The sequence below is a fragment of the Lathyrus oleraceus genome, chromosome 7 (genome assembly GCF_024323335.1).
Source record: "Lathyrus oleraceus cultivar Zhongwan6 chromosome 7, CAAS_Psat_ZW6_1.0, whole genome shotgun sequence".
In the NCBI taxonomy this organism is placed as follows: domain Eukaryota; kingdom Viridiplantae; phylum Streptophyta; class Magnoliopsida; order Fabales; family Fabaceae; genus Lathyrus; species Lathyrus oleraceus.
Window position 1 is genome coordinate 383,801,897 of NC_066585.1, and position 7,702 is coordinate 383,809,598.

At 38.8% G+C, this 7,702-nt stretch overlaps 1 long non-coding RNA gene across 1 annotated transcript; it reads left to right on the forward strand.

The window, feature by feature from the left end:
- The first annotated feature begins 2,099 nt into the window (after positions 1-2,099).
- Positions 2,100-3,555, forward strand: LOC127108280 (uncharacterized). Its single transcript, XR_007795991.1, has 2 exons — positions 2,100-2,902; positions 3,209-3,555. It is a non-coding gene; the product is annotated as an uncharacterized LOC127108280 (long non-coding RNA).
- Positions 3,556-7,702: the final 4,147 nt, after the last annotated feature.

Here is a 7,702-nt window from a genome sequence, read left to right on the forward strand (position 1 = left end):
AGTATGCTCGCCAAGGATTCGCATCCTCGTGCCTACGTATTCTCATTGTGCAATGAGAAAGTCAGAGCAATCGTAGTTCGGAACCACGAGAATAGAAAGAGAAACATACAATGATAAAGAGTATAATTTGTACCAACATAATGGTATCAAAAAGGTATTTGTCCAAGCAACGGGGACTGATAAGACAAACCCAATTTCAGAGGTTAACTGCCATGAAACAAGGAGAGAGATATTTGCCTAAGCAACGGGACTCATAAGACAAACACCAATTCAAAGAATGATTACAGTATTGTAGTACACAGGATAATGTATCACTGGATGGGGAACAAACAGTTTAAGATCAAATAAGAATAGTATCTTGGATCCAAGAAAGAGATAGACTCTGAATCGAAGAGCAAGGTAGGCATTTACCAGTACGTGGGCTAGTAAGATCGCCACTATAGGTTAAAGCAAAAAATAAAGACTGAATTAAATGTTCGGGCATAGTCCCCAACAACTCCCGATTGATGAGGTGGTCTGTAGCTAGATCATCCTAAAAGGATAGGCAAGGAGTCCAAGGAGAAATATGATTGATCTCAAAAAGATGGTATTGATAGATTGAATGAAGAATGATTGATTGATAAATAGGGTAGCTCACGAAGAAATTGGATTCACCTGCCTACATATCCTTATGGGGCAATAACGAAATCAGAGCTTTCATAGTTCAGCCCACCAGGGCTGAAAACAAAGGGATTGGAGGCAAAAGAAAGATTGAATGATTAGAGTTGAAGTGAATAGAAATGGAGAGTGAATTAATAAGAGACTTCACAGTCGATTGATAAGAATCACACTAAAGTCTATGAGTAAGGGAGAACACTTTGAATATTTGGGGGCTATGCCCCATATGCAAAGTCGCTCTAGACGAGGATAGGAGAGACTCCGTCTCATCATTCCCTATTATTTAAGGCTCGTAGCGCGTGATACTTCTCTTAACTGACGAGTTGCTGGCGAAGAATCTTCATTGTTGATCCTTGGGTTAATGTTGATCTTGTATGAAGAAGACTTGGTATTTTAATCGATTCGTATTGCACTAAAGTCTATGAATAAGGGCGCACACTTTGAATATTTGGGGCATACGCCCCATACGCAAAGTCGCTCTAGACGAGGATAAGAGAGACTTCGTCTCATCATTCCCTATTACTTAAGGTTCATTTCGTACAAATTGAATCGTGTTTACCAAGTGTTGACCTTTGATTTATCTTGTATAATCCGCTGCTTGATGTGACTGAAGATGCATTGATTGAAGATCTTGACTTGAGGCTTCGAGCTCCACAACTTAAAATAAAGTCTTATTAAGTGACCAATGGTCTTTTGGTCACTCAATTTAGATTGTGGGATTATACAAGTTCAAAGGATTTAATTGATCAAAATTGCTTTTGATCAATTTAAATCACGGGGTTTGAAACAAATTAGAAATTAAAATTAGACATAATATAATGGTTAGAAATTAATCGAGCTATCCTAAGGGAGCATGTTATAGTTAGTCAAAAACCTTGATTAAAATCTATGTCAAAAGAAATCTAAGGGAACATGCAATTCAAGGTTAAAAATAGTAGAACAAATCCTAAAGGGACAAAATTTAATTAATTCCTAATCATCAATTCTAATGAAAAAGTCAATCAGGCTCTAAACTATTCTAATTTCTAAAATTTTAATTTAATCTAATTACCCTAAAGACTAAACAAATTCTAATATTTCTAAGAAACCTATTAAATTCTAATAATTCCTAAAAGATTATCCAATCAATCAAAATTTCTAATCAAATCTTGAAAACCTAAATGAAATTTTTTAAAAGGACTTAATCATCTAAAATTTGATATAAATTTAATTGGATTCTAATGTTTCGTAATCACACATTAATCCCTAAATCCTTTAATCAAACTCTAATCAACCTAAAAACTTTCTCTAACTCCAAATTAATCCAATCCACCAAAAGGGGTTAAAAGAAAGGAATTGGGCCTAGAATGGGGTGTAGGCCCGGGAAGGAAGGTGGGGATAGGAAATCCGTTTGGGCTTTAGGCCCAAAACGGATCCACTGACATCAACATGAATCCACAATGTTGAGACCGAAACTAGGAAGCTATTAAGCTGAAAAGCCTCCATCCACGTGAGCGAAATCCCAAAATCACTTATCAAGAAGCGCTTATGCAAAAAGCCAAGGCAGTACCGTGTTACACGTTCATCCATCGACTTCCAAGTGTTCAAGGCTTCATATTCGGGAAAGTCGACTCGTTACTCATGATTCGCGTCTCAACCGTTCTAAGCTCCTTGCATCATCGTCGCGTGAGGGTGTCGTGTTCGTCGCAGCTCCTCATGGCATCGCTTTCTTCATCAGCCTTTAATCGCACCCAGGGAGATCGAAGCAACAGGGAGTGCGTCGCGCTTATGCATCAGGCGTCTCGGAGCGTCATCTTCGAATTGGTGGATCGTGCCACAAGTTTCTCCTTATGTTTACATATTCGTAACGTCGCGTTCGTGCGTCAAGGATCCAAATTGAATTATTCAAAGCTTAAATAAACATGGAATTACCGCCTTCGAATCGACGGCAATAACAGGTACGGATCCTTATTTCTTTAAGCTTCTTCTTCACGTATCCTTCTTCTTCAATTTCGTATTATCCTTCTGTTTCTGTTCTTGTGTTTTCCTTTCTTTCTATCTTGCTGAGCAATGTGGTGGATGCGAGGTTGTTGCGGATGGAATGAGTGAGACTTGGAGATGCTTGGTACAGAACGGAGTGATTGTCGAGTGGAACGATTTGGCAGAATGAGGATGCAGGTGATACAAGATGAAGAAATACGGTTGAAGAACGAAGAATCGATGGAGAATGAAGAAAAGAAATGATGAAAAAACCCCCTCAATCCTAGTGAGTTCCCTTTTTATAGTTTTTTCCTCATTCCGTTATGAAATCCAGGCCCAAACTCAACTCAAATGCACTTGAAGTTCACCTTCAGTTCCAAATTCAGAAATCTGTTATAGTTTGTTAGGAAATCCAACTCATGTGAAATTGAGGTGTAGCTTAAATGCAATCATGTTCGTCCTGTAATGATAAATTATATGCAGAATTCTCATTAATTGCTGTTAGCTTTTTCTGTTGGGGTCAGCTGGGAAAAGATATAAGATGGATTCTGAAATGCTTTTGAAATTCTTCTCAAATTATTTTGGAATGCAGGATTTCATTTTCTCTTTCAATTTGGTGTGGCTTGGCTTGGCTTCTTGGAGCGTTTTCAGCTTGTGCAGTTGCGGCTTCGGACTAGTTTGGATGCTTGAGTGTCATTTGGAAGCTTGGCTTGTGTTGCAATTGTTTGGATTTATGTAGCTTATGCAGCTCTCAACTTTCTGCTGCGTTTTATCGTTACCTGCGTTTGGTGTAGTTTCCTCCATGTTGCATCTTCACTCTTTTTTTGTCTTATTTGAAACCATCCTCGGGCTTGGGGCATTTGGATTATGGGCTTTTGCTTGGGGCTCAATTAGACATTACAATGGATATTGAATAAAATTGGATTGGTTAAGTGGTTTTGGCTATTGGGTTATTGGTGTCAATGCATTATTGAATTAAAAAAGTCTAATGGATTAGAAATTGGTCAATTGATTTTTAAATGGATGTTAAATTGGAAATTGGATTTAATTGGACAAATGGATTGGTAATATGAACATGGTTTATGTTAGATATCAACATGGGTTTTTATGCATAGAATGGATTTTGAATATTGGTTTTAACAATAGATTTTGATTAATATATTGCAAATGGATTTTGATAAATGGATATGGACATAGTAGAGTTTGGATATGGAGTTTATTGAATTGGATAAGAAGAAAAAGGTTTTTTTAAAATGGATATTGAAAGGGATAATTGGATTTGAAAAATTGGATATGAAAAAAATGTTTTAAATGGTTAATGTACTTAGATGGACAAATGGGCTTAACAAACAAAAAAGAAGTAATGGGCTTAAGAACTTGGACATGCTAAATGAGTTAATATTGCAATCCAACCTAAAGATTCTAATGATGGAAACGGAACGTCACAACCAATTCGAAACAGTGATGAAATGATCGTTGATATTTATGCTAAATGCCATGGTTAAGTATGGTAAATTGACTTTGGTCAACCAGTTGACCAAAAAGTCAACAGTTGACCAGAAGTCAACTAGTGCAAAGAGATGATGAAATGGACTTCCCTTGATTAAACTGCATGTTCAAAATAGCACCACGACCCAATTAGGACCAATGCAGGTGGTGAATGGATGATAGTGAAACCTAGTGATCATGCCATGAATTGGCTAAAACGCATCAATGAAATTTGGACCAATGAACATTAATGGAATCAATGGATGAACTAGCTTAGGTCAAGTGGAATGCGAATGCAAGTACACTTGGAAACGACCAGAATAAAACATGTAGTAAGGGTTTAGTTAGGTCCAAGGTCCAAGGTTAGGCAATAACCAAGAATCTCACATCCAACAATCTGTCAATGCCATGAACCAACTTTTGGTTTCCAACCATTCAAAACAAAACTCACAGACTACCAACTCTAGGATCAAGGATTAGGGTTATATAGCCTTGAGGATTGCATGGCTATTTTTCTATTGAATCCATACCTCCATCATCAAGAGATTGTGGTTTTGGAGGCCCCCGAGCCTTGGTGCAAGTCCAACTCACCTTTCAAGCTAATACACAAGCAAACCATAGCTCCACACGCTAAGCATTTGGAATCCATGGTAATCCCTTGAGGGAATGAATGACGCTTATGCATGAGTTATTAATGTATGCATCTGAACCCTACTCAAGTGGTTGGATGGAGATATGAAAAAAATGGGGAGACAAATTTTGGGGTACAACAGTTGTCCCTAATTAATCTTCTTGAACCTGAATACGGGAATTGCGGCAACTTTTCAGGTATTCGAGGTGGAAGAGGATTAAATACCGACGTATCCAAAATTTGCTTGAACGGGTGGTCACACTATTGTCGAACAAGTCTTTGATATATGTAGGGAATTATGGTAGAGAGGATGACGTACGTGGTGCATGATGTATGCTTTATTTTCATTATGCATGCATGTTTGTTCGGTTAGATGTATGTCATTTGCGGGGAATATGGTTCTTTATTATGGTGGGAACTCCGACTCATCATCGATGATCGGAAGGTTAATACCGTGGGATACAGGTAATGAAATTGATGTCCAGGATTCACCTATCTACTGGAGAACATCGGGCATAACAACCAACTGGACAATCATTTAGATGTCACAGGTGTTCAAGCAAGACAATTTTCGAATTACCAGTCATCTTTTAAGTGCGTCAGGGTTTTATTGTAATGCATAATGTTTTCCTTTAGTGTAGCTTTTGTTATTCTCCGAAATCTTAAGGCATTATGCACATTACTTATTTTGCATACAAAATACAGAAAAAGAAAAAGTACTTGATGAAATGAATCGAATTTTATTTATATGAGAATGTACATGTGGTGTGTACAAAGATGCAAACACCCTTGATGAGAGTGTCGCAAAAATTGAAAAAGATAAATGAAATGGCAATGGGAAATGTTTTTCTATTTTTCCATTGATCACAATATTGGCCGTCATCTATTGTAGAATCTGAATCCCGAGACCTTGCTTCGACTGACGATGATTGGATTGATCTTTGACCATATGGTATCTAGCTTGTAGTGTAATGGGCTCAAGGATCATAGTCAATACCTTTATCCTTAACTTTTGCCTGGACACTTTTTATTCTTTCCGTCCATCAGGATGTTCCTTTTTGCCTAAGTCTCCCTTTCGGGTTTTCGACTTAGCGAGCTTTATATTTGTTCCCTAATGTTTGCATGGACAATTCATTTTTTGGTCCATCGGGATAGCCATTTTTGCCTAGATCAATCTTGTAAAGATTAATCTAGAAGGCTTTCGTCATTTCTTTTTAGGCATAATATTTTTTGACTATGTCTGCATTCACCGGCAATGGCAAGTCTTCCCCATCCATTGTTGTGAGGATTAGAGCTCCTCCTAAGAAGGCCTTCTTGATGACGAAAGGTCTCTCATAGTTGGTAGTCCATTTTCCCCGAGGGTCTGAGTGAATAACAGAATACCTTTTGAGCACGAGTTCCCTTGCGCGGTACTCACTCGGAAGAACTTTCTTATCAAAAGCTCGTTTGAGACGTCTTTGGTACAACTGACCATGATAAACGGCCATCAAACGCCTTTCTTCTATCAGATTCAGCTGGTCATACCGTGATTGAACCCATTCAGCTTCATCGAGGTCAGCCTCCATGATGACTCTGAGTGAAGGGATCTCGACATCAATTGGTAGGGCAACCTCTATCCCATATACCAACGAGTATGGAGTTGCCCTAGTGGATGTACAAACCGAGGTTCTGTAACCATACAGAGCAAAGGGTAACATCTCATGCCAGTCCTTGTATGGCTTGACCATTTTTTGGATGATTCTTTTGATATTCTTATTAGTTGCTTCTACGGCGCCGTTCATCTTGGGACCGTATGGTGAACAGTTGTGGTGCTCGATCTTAATTTCTTCACACAACTCCTTCATCATATTGTTGTTGAGATTACTGGCATTGTTAGTGATGATCTTGCTAGGTATCCCATAGAGGCAAATTATCTCTTTCTTGATAAACCGTGTAACCACCTGTCGAGTGACATTGGCATATGAAGCAACTTCGACCCATTTCATGAAGTAGTCGATGGAGACCAGGATGAATCGATGACCGTTGGAAGCTTTAGGCTCTATCATCCTAATCATATCGATACCCCACATAGAAAAAGGACACAAAGAAGTCAAAACATTCAATGGATTCAGTGGCACAAAGATCTTGTCACCATATATCTGACATTTGTGACATCTTCTAACAAAGTTGTAACAGTCAACCTCCATTATCGTCCAGTAATACCCAACCCGAAGGATCTTCTTGGCCATAGCAGGATCTTTTGCATGTACACCCTCGCAACCTTCATGTATGGATTTTATGACCGTACTAGCTTCGTGTCTATCCACGCATCTGAGCAGTACAGAATCATAATTTCGCTTGTATAACACATCACCATTTAGAAAGAATTTGGAAGAGAGTCTTCTCAGAGCCTTCTTATCAGTAATGGATATACCCTTGGGATACTGTTGTTTCTCCAAAAATGTCTTTATGTCATAGAACCCGGGCTTATCATCAGGATCGGCCTTGATTGCTAGACAATGTGTTGGTTCATCTAAGTGGTCAATATGGATAGTTGGCGCTTCATTCTTCCATTTGCCTTTGAACATAGATGCCAACGTAGCTAGAGCATTTGCTAACTGATTTTCTTCCCTAGGAATATGATGAAAAGATATTTCATCAAAGTAGGGTACCAGTTTCCTTATGTGCTCCTTGTAAGGTATCAACTTGCTATCCTGAGTCTCCCAATCACCTTTTACCCGAATTATCACCAGAGTTGAATCACCGTATACCTCAAGAATCTTGATCCTTAAGTCGATGACCTCCTCCAAACCGTAGATACATGCTTCATATTCTGCCATATTGTAGGTGCAGTCAAAACATAATCTAGCGGTAAATGGAAGGTGGAAACCGGTTGGAGAAGTAATAGCAACACCTATTCCATGGCCACGAGAATTGGAAGCACCATCGAACACGAGCGTCCATCGCGATCCTGGTTCGGGGCCTTCC